We start from the raw sequence: 16,953 nt of genomic DNA, 5'->3' as shown, positions 1-16,953 counted from the left end.
TGTTTTACGTACACTGTGTTTTCTGTTGTTCTCTGGTTAAACCTCTTAAAAAAAAATTCACAGAAAATCCTAAGTTTTTCCAAAGTCGGGGTTTGGGGTGCCACAGTTATGGTATCAGAGCAGTGTTTTAAAAGAGATAAAGAAGTGTGGTTCAAGTCTCTGCAAGCATCGACCATCGCACTATAAGTATTTTAAATTCAGTTTCTGTTGTTTAATGACTTGTACTGCTTGATTAGATGATCTTGTGTGCTTTTTGGGTGTCGTTCGATGTGAGACCCCATTTCATATTTAAGCCTCGTATATCGGGCTTAAGATATCGATTGTCGGAACCTAAGAGTTCATTTGTGCTTGTGGATGTAGTATCCCAAGCTGTTTCGACTAGACTCCTGCGAGAGTTGAAGCTTTTGATTGAGATCTGGGGAACTGCTTGCATAGTTCGCCCTTCTCGTTTCACACTGTGTGGTGGAGACGATTGATTTATTATAGCGACGATCGAACTATTATCCTAGTCATATTAAGGATGAGATGGCTTGATTTACATATGCTTTGAGGTCTTATTTTGAGGATGTAATGTTCCTTGTGGCGGTATTAGTTTCAGTATGATGTGATTATTTCGCCACCTGAATAGAATCGTCGAGAACATGCGTTAGATGTTTAGATTTGATACATGATCATGGTTCATGGAACCTTGTTGGGATTCTGTGTTCTGTTTTGAGAAGTGATATGATGCATATTACTAGTATTTGTGCTTGAGCCCTTGTTAGTGGTTTCTGACCCTAAGAGCGGTCAATTGTTTTGGTTAGTCGATTATATGTATCACTGCGTATGGTATTTATTGAGGATCTGATCTCCAATGGAGTATCTGTGAGGGTAGGTATGACTAAGACCAGGTAATCCGACTAGCATGGTGAATCTCTGTGAGGATACACTGTCCAAGACCGGGTAGCCGCAAAGATGGTGAACTGTGAGGAAGTGTACTGTCCAAGACCAGGTAAACCATCTAAGGCGGTAAATCTGTGTGAGGGTGTACGTTTCCCAGATCAGGCGATCCGGCGAGTAACTTGTGTGATTTCGATCTCTATAGGAAGTTATGATGAGCAGTATCGATCTCCTGATTTTGACGAATATGGCTAGTTGTGATCTATAAGTTTGACTTTCTAGCAATAACGACCTGATATGGTGTCGCTTGAGATTGTTCGTAGTATGCTTTTCTATGTCGTGTTGTTGCACGATTGAGTTGCGATGTGACCTTTGTTTAAATTGTGATGGATGTTGTCTGATTATATGTGTGTTGTGTGCTCGTGATTTCTATATGATTGTGGCGATTATCGCTTAGCAAGCATGGTTGTCAGACCTATCGATTGATTTGTTATGTCTTTTTGTCATTATAGATGACTCGAAAGACTAGATGCAACGATATTTTGGGTGTTGTGAACAACCTTGCAGAGGTTGTGCAATGGCAAGCGGTTGCGATACAACAGTTGAATGCGAATCTTCAGCTCGTAGCCCAAGGTGGGCAGAATAATAGTACGGATACCTATAAGCTATCCATAGATTTGAATCTTCCTGCTTTCGAGGATAAGACAGACCATGAGACTGCTGAATCGTTGATACGTGAGAGAGAATGAAAGCGTCAGAAAGTATCTCAGAACCGCCAGCGTAAGCGATCCCATCGATCGATCGTCCCGCGGAAGTGTCGACGATGTGACGAAGATCACGGTCTTGGAACTTGTCCTATCTTCGATGGCAAATGTTTTAAGTGTGGACAACCCGGGCATGTTGCCAAGTTTTGTCCCAAGAAGTCTACGGGAGACTTAGTTGTTGCCGATTAGGCGTTGTCAGACGAGATCTGACCATTTTGTTGTTGTTTCCTGTTTTGTGATTTCGCGGACGAAATCCTTTTTAAGGAGGGTAGAATGTAAGACCCGCAAATTTTCTGAGGAATTTACTGCTTACTTAGTGTTGATATGTATGCTTTCGTATAATTATGAAGTTATATCGCATAATTAAGTATATTTTGAATGTGCCTTGTGTTTTGGCTTTGTACGCGCGACCCGAAAATCGCGTAAATATACTGTGTAAGTAAGAAGTTCCTAATTCTGGATGAATTAATCTTTGAAATTTTAAGGGTTAATTTATAATATATTTGTATAGTTTGTCCCCGAATTTGGGACCTATACGACGTAAAAACCTTGTCAGTGCATGTGAATTACGAGTTTTACTCCAAGTTTGGACCCGAATCATAATACGCTTAATCCTAGCAAACGAAAGACAATTTTATTGAAAGGCATCGAGCATTTCACATTAATTGAGGTTATATAGAGCACTAAACAATCTACTTGAATTGATTTAGTATTTTAATGCATTAATTAAGCATGTTTTGAAAGCATATGCATAGACGATTTTGGATTTGGACTCGATCAACTAGGAGGGGACCCAAATCCATTGGGCGTCCTCTCTTGAGGATGTTTTTAGTATTGGTTGACCAGCTGGTCAAGGTTTGACCAGTTGGGTGGCACTTTTGAAAGTTTTTGCATTGATTTTGAAAAGAAGGCCATGATTGGCCCTTGGTCTTTTCAAAAAGACTCATAATGAAGTATTATGAGGGGCGTTTTTTCATAAAAAGAGGCATGGGGCTGGCACCCCATGGCAGTTTTGCAATGTTTTTGAAACAATTCAAATAACAAAACTTGATAGGCTAGGTTGGGCGGCACCTTAGGGCATCTCATTGTATATTTTAAAAACTATAAAGGCATTTCTAAATGGCATTTTTGAAAAGACTTTTTAAAAGTTCAAAAGACCAACATGCATTGGGCGTACACTTCTAGGAGGGGGGTCTTGAGCACCCCAGCCCTCCATCCTAGCTGGGTTAATCCCAGCCATTCATTGCCCTAACCCTAGCTATTTAGGGTCTTGAAGAGAGAGAAAGAGGAGACCCCTTGGGCGATTTTTGGGGAGCTTCTCTCTCCTCCTTCCTTCCCTCTCTCCCCTATCTTCAAAACGTGAGTGAGTGATGTGAACCCAGATAAAACTTCAAACCGTAGCCTTCAATCTTCATCTCCTCCATTGTTGTTTCAAAGCCTCGAAGGTGAGACACCTTACCCTCTTCACCTACTGTGGATTTCGATTGAGCGTTTGGTTTCTTTTCACATTGTCGATTTTCTTGAGCTTGGTTGTATGCATTTTTGAATAGGTAGATTTCGTTTTAGCATGCTTACCATGCATTTGTTTTGTTGTTGAGAAATGTGGTAGTGAGTTGCTATTTAAAATTGTTTTAGGTATTTTCCCATTGAAATCATTTTGGGTTCTCCCATTTGAGGTTGTTTTAGGTTTTACTTATTGCCATCTTATTTCAATTATATGCATTGCATTGAGCAAAATTAGGCTAAGACGCCATGAGTTCAGATTCTTTTTGTGTTATTTGTGTTCTTGCATTTATCGTGGTAACGTTACATACTATGTTTTAGACCATGGATTTTATGTGTTCACTTTCATGCATTTCGGAAGTGTTTTCCATTTGCATAGTGGCTGGAAGCCATTTCACATTTAAGTATTTTTGTTTTAGCATGTTCGTATATATATAGCATTAAGCAAATCATGGTAGAACGCCTCTCCATGGCTCATGTTTTCCCATTTCGTGTATTTACTCCTTTTCTAGTTTTGTAGTTTAGTTGGAAATGGTTTCACGGTTGCCTGCATTTCCCTTTGAATCAACGCATCTTGTTTATTATTTTGCAAAGGAGTTTCGGTTGGCAAGGAGACCGTGGACAGCCCCACGCCATGCAGCTCACTCTTTTTTAGCCAACTCCCATCGGATTAGCTGCTGGCCTGAGCTAGTTGGGTCGAGCCTAGCTGGTAGTGCACCAACAGCCATATCTTTTTCATTTATTTTGCTGCTATTTCTGAGTTTATTTCAGCATGACCAGGCTACTGGACGTGTCCAGCAGCTGGTGACCCAGTCCGCCCCCAGCTGGAACGTTTTCCTTTTTTATTTTCTTCCCCTTTGGTTAAGCGTGAACCATGAGCCTAACCCACGGTGGGTTTGTGGGGGTTCAGTCATCTCCTTTAGGCCTGACATGGTCTGGAGCAAACCTGGTCCAGACCTGCCAAAGGTCGCCCCATGCAGGTTCGTTTGGGGCGTTTTCACCTCTTTCCCCTTTTTCAGTTTTGGCACCTTTGTGCAAACACCCAATTCGGGTGGCTGGTGTGTTGGCTTTAGCCTAACATGGTCTGGACCAGTTGGTCCAGATCTGTTAGAGGCCCTAACCGAACCGAGTTCGGTTAGGGGCTTCACGTTTTTGTGCCCAGCGAGCTGGCACTACTTGGGGCTGCTGCAGCCTAGCCGCAGCACTTTGGACCACAGCTGGGTGCAGGCCGTGGGCCTGCGCCCCTCCGTTTTGTGGCAGCCATGCCACGGCTTGGGTCTGGACATTTGATCCAGACCCTGCTCTAGTTGGAGCAGGTGTTAGTTGGTCTGGACCAGTTGGTCCAGAACTAGGCCTTTTCCTTTCTTATCGCAGCCGGGTGTTTCGGCCCTTTCAACAGGGCCACATCGGCACCGCATGACATCATAGCTCCTTCCGGGTTTGCAGTGCTGCCCAAACCGGGTCTGTTGCGTGTGCTTTTTGCCCCATGGCTCCGTTTGGCAAGTGGTGGAGTGGGTCTGTTTTTGGCCACTTTGGACCAGCAAGATGGAAATTCTTTCCTTTCCACACTTTTAGTATCATTAGCGGGCTCCCAAGCCGCAGCCTATGGGATGCAAGTGTGCTTGGCGTGGGATCCAATATCCCAATGTAAACATTATTTTTTGTGACTAAGTTACTACTTGTGCTTTATGTGCGCGTTGACCAATGCAGGATTACGTGAACATGGATATGTATGCACAATAATGTGATAACCCCATAGATACGGGTTTCGAATACCCCAATGATTCCACATTTCGACTAGTTATAACATATACAAAGAGTGCTCGATTGCCAAAGCAAACAATATATACATACATAGCGAAATGTGCGCAAAGAAATGGTAACTCTTTGATGTGATGTAGTATGGACTCACGTAGGTGTGTATGTCCGCTTTTGACATGAGTTTACTCTTGCATAGAACATGAATTACTTTTGATGCTCGTTCATGCCTTCAAGAGAAATAAGGATTTAATTGATTATGAAACACATGGCGTATATCATTGAAATAATGCAATTGGGGTTTTCCGCTTGTCACACGTTACTGGCACCTTGGCACTTCACAAGTTATTTAAGTATATTTTAGTGTGTTACGTAGCGTAGTGTCACAGAGAAGCCGTGCACTGCCCCACACTTTAGCACATGAGCTTTGCACTAATGAATGCGATCGTATGCTCTTATTTGTGATTTTGATTGTACAATTACATTGGCAAATTGCATATTTTCCCTAAGTATGAGGGAGCTTGAAACACTTATGAATATCGCAGTCTTGTGAGACTTATGCAACTTTGGACCTCCTTGGCGAGTCCTGTTGCTGGCAATGGCCCCACTTAGCGAGATGTGCTCGCTTATGGTTGTAATACATGGTTTTTGAACCTTGGCACAACTTTTGAGTCACGTTTACCGTAGGAGAATGTTTCTAACTGTCTCATCGTATCGTGCAATGTTTGATTTATCACTTGACTAGTTCCCACACTTATGACAAGATGCACATACATGTAAACTTGTATCTGTGCACAGTTCCTAATGTTACATCAGTAAATTTATGTTCTGTGATGCATACCTCTTCTTGTTGTCGTGACCATCATTGGTGGTTCTTTCTGGGCCAAACCCACTTGGTCAAGGAGATTCACTCCCAATAGTGTGCGGGTTGCGGGACAGTGCAACTTGCTGTCCATCTTCGTTTTTCTCTTTAGTTGGATCCTTGCAGCAAATGGGTTGTTGTCACCTCGTCGTGGGTGCTGCCGCAGTTCGGCAACACAGCCCAAACCGAACCTGCATGTATGCGCTTGGTACCTTTTTCACCTTGTGGCTGGTAAGGTTGTTGGTCTTATTGGGAACTGTTCCAATGCAGCCGTTGGGTTTTTCCTCCCTTTCATCTTGTTTTCCCATTTCGATAGAGAGCTCCGGACTGCAGCCTATGGGGCTGCATTAGTGCCTACGGCACAGGTCCCGATGATCCTGCTGCCAAGGTCTGTACCCTTGTCCAGACCAGTGGGCCACGTGGACTCGCGTGGCAGAAGCACCTTTATGGTGTTTTGGAGGCTTCGTTCCCAAGTTGTGTGGCTGAAGCACTTTGGCTGCATTCTAGTTAGGAGGTACTGCGGAGTTTAGGCTAAAGCTTAGCCTTAGTTGCAACCAGATTAGGTTGATGCTGCTGTAGTTTTGGAGCAGTGGAAACGTTTGGGCCCCGTCCTTGTAGTTTCACAGTCTTTTGCATTGAGTTAGCTTGTTGACTAGCCGTACTTCCCTATGGCACGACATAGTTGCCACTTTATCTTTTCGCAAACAACTGCCTTTGTCGCCGCCACAATAGCGAAAATAAATAGTTAAATATGTATTTGTCATGTGTGCAATGTCATGCTAAATACTTTGGAGTTAGCACTCTCCGCTATGTGTGGTTCACCAATTGTAAAGCATGTTAACACTTGTGTATAATGTGATTCAGTGTAAACCAGGAAACTATGGGCTTAATGGCCCTTACACGAAATCAGAGATTGTCAAATGCTTTGGTTCGATGATTCGAACACTTTGTCTCCACCTAAGTGATCATGACTCTTGACACTTGCACACTTTCCGATGTACATGGCTCATAGTATAGTTATGGGATTTATGAAACCTAAGTTTATGTACGACAATACCTTGTGTATCCATGTCATAGAATCCTTGGCCAGTTTTCGGGTTGTAGACCCACTTGGCGAGACGAGCTCGCTTATGTTAAAGATACATGTTTTGTATGCTTGTCTTGATTTGTTCAAGAGTGGTTTTACCATGGCCATATGTTTCTAACTGTCTCATCATAAGGCACGTTGCTCTGCGATGTTAAATTAGCTTGTTCGTGTACTTGTCGTACTATGTTCATGCATGACTACTTGTACTTGCGATTTACTTGCCTAGTTCATGCTATTGCATTGAATTATGATGCATGCTTGATTATGTTAGTACGCACTCATTACTGTTTCGCCTTGCTTGTGAATATGTGAAGTGCTATTGTTAAAGGTTTAGAGAGAATGATTTATATAATGGAATTTTGACGAAATATCTTATGCATGTAAGTGTGTATTTGCTTGTACATTTGTTGTCTCTCTGAAATGATATATGCAATGCCTCTGTTGTTTACACTTTGCACTTGGCACATCCTGACACAGTTATTGAGTAGTGCGTACCCTGAGGAGGTACATTGCTTGAGGCATTGGTAAGCGCACCATGTGATCTTACTTCATGAAATGAAAAGACTGAAAATATAACACCATAGGGTATAAATGTAAATGACTTGTTGAGGGCTCAGTTGGAGTCCTTGGGCAGTGGCCCTTGTGTTGTAATGGACTCTTGTGTGATATACCCTGAAACAAAAATAAATAATATGGTGTTGTGACTGCTTTCACGATCGGTGTGATCTGTTGGCCGTGTGAGGCTGAGCACGTGAATGGGCAGGCCAAGTCCTCGTTTTGCATACCCCACGGGGACCATGAGGCAAAATCCTTGTTGAGAGGTATGACTGAACATGAGCCAAAGAAAGATAAACCTGCTTCGCCCCATTCATAAAACGGTTCACCTTGGGAGACGGTGGATGGTACAACCCTGAGTGACTTGTCGTTACTACGACATATGTTTTGACAGGAGCTGTAGCGTCCTTTGGCCTCCAGTGACTCAGAGTCAGGGAGGTCGAGATTACCTTTTTAGGACCTCACTACTACAGTAGTATGGATTGCATTCCTTTCCTATGCGAGTGTTTTCTCCCAGCTGTGTGCTGCTCGCATGAGGTTGACTCGGTCTGTAGCTTCCCCGGTTACCACACTATAATTTGAATAACAGACGCCGGGGTGCATGTCTCACAGAATGCGAGGGTCCTTCGCGTACCCGAAGGAGTAATCAGAAGAACTTAAAGACTAACCAATCGGTTGACTTACTGTAGTTGCTACTTTACTTGTTCTGTAGTCTGTGCTTCAGATACTGTACTTGTTCAGCTGTTACCTCAGTTACCTTTCCTACTCGGTTGTTACTTTGGTTACTATGTTGTTCAGTATTTGTTACGGTGTGTTACTGCTTTGAGTGTCTGCTTTACAGTTACTACAGTTGTTACTATAGTTGCTTACTGCTTAGTGCTCCTTACAGTTCAGATTGCTGCTTTAGTTACTTGTTGTACGGTTACTTTAGTTGCTTGCTCGTTTCCAACATTTGTTACAGTTACTACAACTTGTTACATTTCAGTTGACTTGTACTTGTCCCTTTCGCACTTACCTGACACAGTTCACAACACTTTGTTTATTATGTTCCTTGATGCATTCTTTACTAATTGATATGGAGTGTGAAAAGAGTTAGCTTAGTTATTTCTCATAGATTCATGCTAGTTATTCCTACTTATTGCACCATGAGTAGTTCTGTACTCTTGCTCATGTTGTAACTTCTTAATTGTTGTAAATGTGCATGCTATGTATGTCATGTATAGCTCTGCGTCGTTTTCCACACTTTGGTATATTGTGTTTGGTTTGTCTCACCAGCTCGAAAGAGTATTGACCTCGTTTTATGGGGATACAGGTGTTACTTAGGCGTGCAATGAAGCTCGATGTGCTGCAGTGGACTCTGAACCCACACTTCTGACACTCGCTAAATCTTGGCAGTTTTAGTTTTGGTATAAGGGAAATGATTTGTACACTTTGTAAATGTATTTAATAAAAGTTGTTTCCTTACTGTTGTTTCACTCCTGTGGTGGCTGCCTAGACTCGCGGCTTTGTTGTTTTACGTACACTGTGTTTTCTGTTGTTCTCTGGTTAAACCTATTCAAAAAAAAAATCACAGAAAATCCTAAGTTTTTCCAAAGTCGGGGTTTGGGGCGCCACAAGTATAAAGTAGAAAATATACATGGAGAGGAAATAACACTTTATATATAAGATAATAAAATGAAGAATGCACATGAGATGTATAGGGCTAAGTATATACGTGAGAGAAGGGGTCTATGAGAATGTATATGAAGAAATGTACCTAAAGGCATATATATATATATATATATATGTTTTCATGAGAAAAGAAGAAAGGACTTTCACGAGTGTATGAGGTCAGTGAGTTGGTGTAAAGATGTGGATAATGACAAATATGGTGTTGTACACAGAAGGTTAGTGAATGGGGGGTGGAATAGCAGTGATGGATACTACAAATGACCATGGTGTGATGAAAAAAAGAAAATGCTATTTTGATGGAGGTATGCAACAATGAAGAGTTTTAAAGGATGCTGCTGCAAGTAATGATGGCAAAAAGGGACTGATGCACAAGTGATACGCAGCAGAATAATGGATGTGCTGGAGTAAGTGGCAAAGTGGAGTGCAGGATATGCTAGTGTTGGAGTAGTGAGTGGACCTAATGCTATAGGTTGCGACAGAGTAAGGGTGAAGTTTGGGATTTGCAGGGAATGATATCACTATAGGCAACATAACAGATGGGGTGTTGTATGGCAGGGATGCAAAGTGCATGAGCTTGGTGATTAGAAACAATAACACATGAGTGGCATGTTAATTGCTATGCAAGGGAATGAGGGTGAATAGTGACGTGTGCAGAAGGGCAAAGTATAAGGAGACTGTATCAGACAGTGTAGTTGTAGCAGCTATGAGCAACACCTGAAGGCTGAGATGATATAACAATGGGGCATGATAACCGTGAATTGGGGTTGGTTAAGTGCCAGAAATGCAGAGGCTGTAAGGTGGGTATATGCTTGCAGGAGAGTGTACAGCAGGGAACATGGCTGGGCGGCATACGAGAGTATGTTGTAGTCACCACTTAGTGAAACTATGTGATATAGGTGCTGAAGTGGAAGCAGAGTGCAGGGAGTATCTTGTGACTAATGATACAAAGGGAGGGTGTCTACATGATGTGCTGGCTAATGAAGACATACGTTGAATGCCCTGAATTAATTGGAAAGGTGGATATGCCCTAAACAAAATGTACATACTTCTAAGGGTGATATTCATGCTAGATTAAAAAAATGCATATGATTTTTACTAAAGATGCACATCCCTGAGGCTCATGACAAACCCAGAGATACATGGGCAGTATAAGCATATTTCCTATACTGGGCCTAATAATGAGTTCTAAAAATGAAACTTAAGCACTACATATATATTCACCTTGAACAGGATGCAACGAAGGACAAAGAAATGGAATCTCATGCAAATGGTCAATGCACATGTTGATGTGTAAGTGATAGCATAGCTACCCGAATGTAGTTGCTATAACCTCAACAGAATATCAATTAAAAAAAAAAACCTGTTGTTGCTAAGACTCTACTTATAAAGAGATCCCTTTGGTTCAGAAGAAAAGGTGGCCTTGAGATCACAGATCCACAAAAAATGCCAACCAACCTCATATTTAAATTTTCAATCATAGGCCTGTGCTGACCATTATGTGCAGGAGATATCTGTACAGATGATGAAGAGATAGACTGCCGACCATCTGGTGACACGCAGGAAATGCCTCCCATGAGGAATGGATGTCCACACTCAGTTGCGCAGACTAAACTCATATTCAACAAATGATGGCGCTATATGATAGCAATGAAGGAGGAAGGGCTGACAGGTGATGTGATATGCCAACACCGTGAGTGTGTGATGCTGCTGAAGTTGGGTTGTAAGATACACGCTTTATTTTGATGTAATATTACATAATTGTGTTGAAATCGATGAAATTTTATTAATCTAGCAATTTTTGAAATTTAGCCTATATTGAGAATCGGGTTAAATCGTATAATTTTACGTAAAAAGGCAATTACGGGAAATCTAGAGTGAATTAACTTCCGAAAATTTTAGGGTATGTTTGGAATAGGGTTATGGTGATTTACCCCAAATTTGAGGTCCGAACAACGAAAAAACTCTGTTAGTGCATGTGAATTACGGGAGATCGCTTAGAAAATTAGTGAAGGCCTAAACGAGATTAATTTCGCTCGAAATGAAGTTTTCTTTGCTTGAGTAGTTGTGTGATGACATTTACATTGACAATATAAAATAAAACTTTTGCACATTGTGGAAAAATAATTGAAATTTAATGAAAAATAAAATCGGCATATAAACTATTCATTTCCTCCATTGGTCAAAGTCGACCAAGGCCACATTCGTCTACTTTGGAGGGCCTTGGACGACCAAGGCCATGGAACCAGCTGGTCACGTTGATCAGCTGGGTTAGTGGCACTTATGTAAAAGACTTTAAAGGCTCATAAAGGGAGGGCCACGATTGGTCCTACCCAAATCATTTAAAAGATGAGTTTTAAAATTTATAATTTATAATGTCTTGTCACTTAAGAGAAGTAGGATGACATTTTTATGGGCTGGAGGAGGCGCCATACCCTCTTGGGTTTGGCGTGGAGCCATGTTTGATGGGCTGCCTTGGGATTCAAGGGATCCCAAGGGCTCTTTTTAATGAGATGCCATCATTAGCCTTGACTCTACCTTATTGGATGCATGGAGCAGCATCCCCATGGCAATCCAGAATTTTTTTTTAAGCATATTTGAATCTTTGAAACCCATTGGAAGGGCTGAGCGGCGGTGGAAAACCGTGTTCCACCTCAGCCCTCCATCTAGGGTGAATGATTCCTAGCCATCCATCTCACTCAGCCATGTTTTAAGAGCCCCTTGGAAAAGTCAAGCCCCCTTAAGGGGCGATTTTTTTTTGCTAACACTCTCTCTCTCTCTCCCAAACTCTCTTTCCCTCTCACTTGCCCTCTTCCTCCAGCCGTGGGAGCCCTCTTGACATGAAGAGCTGCAACATCTTCTTCCATTTCCAAGCTTTTAAGGTGAAGACTCAACTTGGGTTTGTACATAGTTTCAATACACATGAAACTGACGGTGCATTGCATCTATGCATGCAAGCCCAACGATGGATTAGCCTAAAAGTTGTTTTAATCTTGAATCGCCATATTAGCAAACTTGCTGCATGCATTTACAATTTGTTTCTTTTGATTTCTACAATCTCATTTATGTTTTTAATTATCTTCTATGCATATTTGTTGTTCACTCTATCAAAGTAATGCTGTTACGTTTTTCTTTTTTCTTTTTTCTGCTGGATTCATGGCGTATTCATGGCCATAGTGACATCTCCGGGGTGTGCTGGACCGAGATGGGCTCGTCCAGCCTACACCCAGTCTGTTTGGCACTCTCTCAGAGTGCTGGAGCACCGGCTGGGTTGCTCCAGCCGTCAGCACATCTCTTTTTTTTTTTTGTGCCTACTTTCCTTTGGTGTTGGGCTCAACCCAGTCCCAACACGTTGGGACTGGTGTTGCAGCCGTGCTTTTGAGCTTGGGTCACCGCGTGACCAGTCCCTCTTGGATGTGGGAAAGCCAGGCCTCCGACAGCAAATGTGTTTCCTTCTTTTTCTGCCTTGTTTCAGCTTTCTTTGGAACCAAGAGGGTGGGCACAGGAGCTCAGATGGCCTTAGCGTTTGGGCTGGCCTTGGGCAGGCGCCCATTAACCCTTTGGTACCTGTGAACCGAGCCCTTGGGCTCTGGTTCATGTTGTTGGGTGATGGCACGGTGTGGTCCAGCGGACCAGACCCTCTGGCCAACCGGTTTTCGCCATAGTTGGAGCTGGGCACCGTGCGGGTGGCCCGCGCGCCCAGCACAAGCCTTCAAATGAGATCTTTTTTTTTTCTGAGTTAAGTCTTGCTGTTTCATTTTCTTCTTTTTTTATATTTTTGCCATGGGTTCAGACCAGCACTACAGTCCAGTTTGACCGGCTGTGTGCGTGAGTCTAGCCCAACCCGGTTTTCCCTTTGGCTGGAGCTGGGCGCGCACCACTTGGGTGTTGTGCACCCCTGGCGTTTCGGTTAACACCTAGTGGGTGCAGGTCTGAACCGAGGTTCAGACCTGAACCTTTGGCAGCCGGGCTGGCACCCGGTGCTAGCCACGGCTCCTCCTTGTTGGAGCCGGGTGCCAGCCGCTTAGTGTTGGACACCCCGGGCCTCCCCTCGGCTGAGCCATTTTGGGCTCAGGTCTGAACTGAAAAGTTCAGACCTTAACATATTGTAACAGCCGTCTGGTCCTATGGACCAGACACCTTGATCTGCCTTAGTACCCCTTTTCAAAAGGTTAGCCGATTGACCTTGTCGGCAGCTTGACTCAGCCCCCCAACCGAACCCTTTGACAGTCTGGTCCGAACCATGAGTCGGACCAGAATCTTTTAGCATGCATGACAGTCTGGTCCGGAGGACCAGACCAACGTTTTAGTTGGAACCTTTTTGGCAGCAAGTATGTGAACCCCTCGTTGGCACCCTTGCAGCCCCGTAATCCCTTTAGCTTGGCTGTCAACCCTTTTCCTTATAAAACCAGCATGAACCTACTTCAAGCTGATCCATACTAGGTTCAAACTAGAATTTGTCTTGCCCCGCACCCTTACGCTATTCGGTTAGGGTATTGGCATGTGTGCATATGCCTTGGGAATGCACCGAGTTTGAGTGGATTTATATATATATATATATATATATATATATATATATATATATATATATATATATATATATATATATATAAGGAACGTGCCTCATCGAGTATATTTGTAAAATGTGGATATATATATTAAAACACATAAATGATTATTTCGGTGTGATCGAATGGACATGCGACACTCTTGTGTCCCGTCCAAGTATTTCTTCAGATAATTTTACACTCCGAATTAGATATGAGTTTCCTTAGTGCTAATTCATGTTCGTCTTGTCAATTGGTTTGTTTCGGGTCTGCGGGCATGGCACCCCGAACCGTGGTAATGCCAATGTAATCCCCATTAGAATGGGATGTTTCCAGAAATCACCGTCGACACGTATGTGTGTCGCAGTGCGTAAGGAAAACCCTTATGCCTTGGGTTATGTTCGACAGACTAGTAAAGTAAACAGACGAGCACTATTACAAACCCATGTACTTGAGACTACGTTGTTTTAGAATCACAAGCATTGTACAGTATCTTTGTTTTGGGTCTGTAGGCACGGCACCCCATACCGTGGAAATAGCTAATGTTATTCCCATAAGACGGGAATATTCCAGATTTCACCCTAAACATGTAAGTGTTTTGAACCACGTATGATGGTTTTTCATATCGCAATTGCAACTTCCTTGCAAAAGCGATGATCCGCTTTGGCAATGCGAATGTAATTCCCATACGTATGGGAATATTGTTGAATTCAATCTTAATGTTGAAGTATGCAAAATTGTGCATTTTTACGGTGAGAATAATTGCATGTTATGCAAAGTGCCAACATTGATATTTTAGAGACAACTTCTTGAATGATGGAAAATTTATGAATGAAATTGCAAACTTGCTTGCTTGTCTACTTGTCTCTCAGAAATGAATATATATAATGCCTCTATTACTTATGAGTGTGCAAATGATAAAAAGCATGTGGTACTTTTACACTTTGCACGTGGCACATCCTGACACTGTTACTGAGTAGTGCGTACCACGGTTGGTACATTGCTTGAGGCATTGGTAAGCGCACAAGGTGCACTTACTTCATGAAATGAAAAGAATGAAACTTGAACACCATAGGGTATGAATAAATATGACTTGTGTTGGGCTCAGTTGGAGTACATGGGCAATGGCCCCTGTGTTGAGAATGGACTCTTGAGTGAATATACCCTGAATTAGAAAAGAAATAATATGGTGTTGTGACTGCTTTCACAAGAAATGTGCTCTGTTGGCCGCGTGAGGCTGAGCACGTGAATGGGCAGGCCAAGTCCTCATTTTGCGTACCCCGCGGGGACCACGAGGCAAAATCCTCGTTGAGAGGTATGATTAAACAATGAGCCTAAGAAAGATAAACCTGCTTCGCCCCATTCACAAAACGGTTCACCATGGAGAGGGTGGATGGTACAACCCTGAGTGACTTGTCGTTACTACGACATGTGTTTTGCCAGGAGTTGTAGCGTCCTTTGGCCTCCAGTCACTCAGAGTCAGGGAGGTCAAGGTTACCTTCTTAGGACCTCACTACTGCAGTAGTATGAATCGCAATCCTTGCCTATGCGAGTGTTTTCTCCCAACTGTGTACTGCTCGCATGAGGTTGACTCGGTCTTTAGCTTCCCCGGTTTTCACACTAGAATTGAATAACAGACATCGGGTGCATGTTTCACAGAATGTGAGGTTCCTTCGCATACCCGAAGGAGTAATCAGAAGAACTTAAAGACTAACCAAACAGCTGACTTACTGTAGTTGCTACTTTACTTGTTCAGTAGTCTTTACTTCAGTTACTTTACTTGTTTCAGTTGTTACTTGGTTACTTTACTTGTACAATACTTGTTACGGTCTGTTACTGCTTTGAGTACTTGATTTACAGTTACTTCAGCTTGTTACTTATCAGTTGACTAGTACTTGTCACTTTCGCACTTACCTGACACAAGCACTTACACTTGTTAGTTTTGTTTCTGCTTTTCTTGTCAGAATTGAAATATATATGCTTGTGGTTGTTTCTTCACCACCTCGCAAGAGACCTGACCCCGTTTTATGGGGATGTAGGTGACAAACACGTGCAGTGCTGATGCGACGACACATAATGGAGGATTGGAGGACTCACACTTGCTTTGCAGATCCTGTCCCTCGTGGTTTTGGGTTTTGGGGATTTTGATTGAGATGTATTCCCTGTTTTGAGACTTGTACTCTTATTTTGTAAACTTTAAATTGTTGGGTTGTATACCCTTTTTACGTTGTAGTTGTACTTTTGTTCACACTGTTGTTTACTTGTTGCACTCACCTGTGGCCGTCCAGACTCGCGGCTTTGCTGTTTTACTTACACTGTGCTTTCTGTTGTTTTCTATTTAAAACTTTTCAAAAAAAAATCCACAAAAAATAATAAGTTTTTCCAAAGTCGGGGTTTGGGGCGCCACATGGGCAACAGTGAAAGTTGAGTGTAATGTACTCAAATACAACCATTTTCTAAAAGCATTATAAATAATCAAATGTTTCTAGCAACAATGCAATGAAAGCACTATAGGGAAATACTGGGATAACTAATTGCAAACTAATCAGCACACACGGCCGGAATATGAGATAGAGTTTGCTGCCTTAGTTATATGACAAGACAACTATTGGATTCCGGTGTCCAATGATCAGACAAAAGCCCTTGTTACAAGTCCACCATCGAACTGCCAGTATAGACAACACCTTCTGGCAAAACACAATCATGCAAGGTGAAACAACAGTAGCAGATTAAATATAACATCAACTTCCACAAATAAGCACTTTCAAGCTGTAGCCATGCTGCAAAAGATTCTTTCCTTTTTTTATGGATTATGCTGCACTCATATCCCTTTTTTCAGGCTCTAACTACAGTTGATGTTTCAAGGAAAAAGATAATGCTATTTTCTTCCCAATAAAGGTATAAAAAGATGAGGAATTCCATGCAAAGTGAATGGCTAATCACAAGCTACGGGGATTTTTTTTTTGTTGCTAAGAAGGATGTTCTACGGAGCACTACATCACTCAAAACCAGTATCTACACAAAAGAGAATAGGATACTGAGGGCTTTTGGGAATTCAGCCCAAATGTTGTTGTCACCTGCCATCTCCTTGATAACAAAGGTAGAAATGGTACTGAAAATACTAATCGGTGTTTGATTTCTTTTGATCACCTTATCACCAATATGCTTCAACAAGAAGAGAAAGAACTTAGATTGGTCATAGTGATAAGGCGTCTGTAGCTTGGAAATGCCTCACAATTATACATAAGGTAACGCTTTTGTCAATGAAACTTGGTGAAAAGGACTTATGATGGTTTCGACTTTCAAGGTACAAATAGGATCTTCCAAAAG

The sequence above is a fragment of the Nuphar pumila genome, chromosome 13 (genome assembly GCF_984573655.1).
Source record: "Nuphar pumila chromosome 13, dmNupPumi1.hap1.1, whole genome shotgun sequence".
NCBI lineage: Eukaryota > Viridiplantae > Streptophyta > Magnoliopsida > Nymphaeales > Nymphaeaceae > Nuphar > Nuphar pumila.
This window is presented reverse-complemented; position numbering follows the sequence as displayed.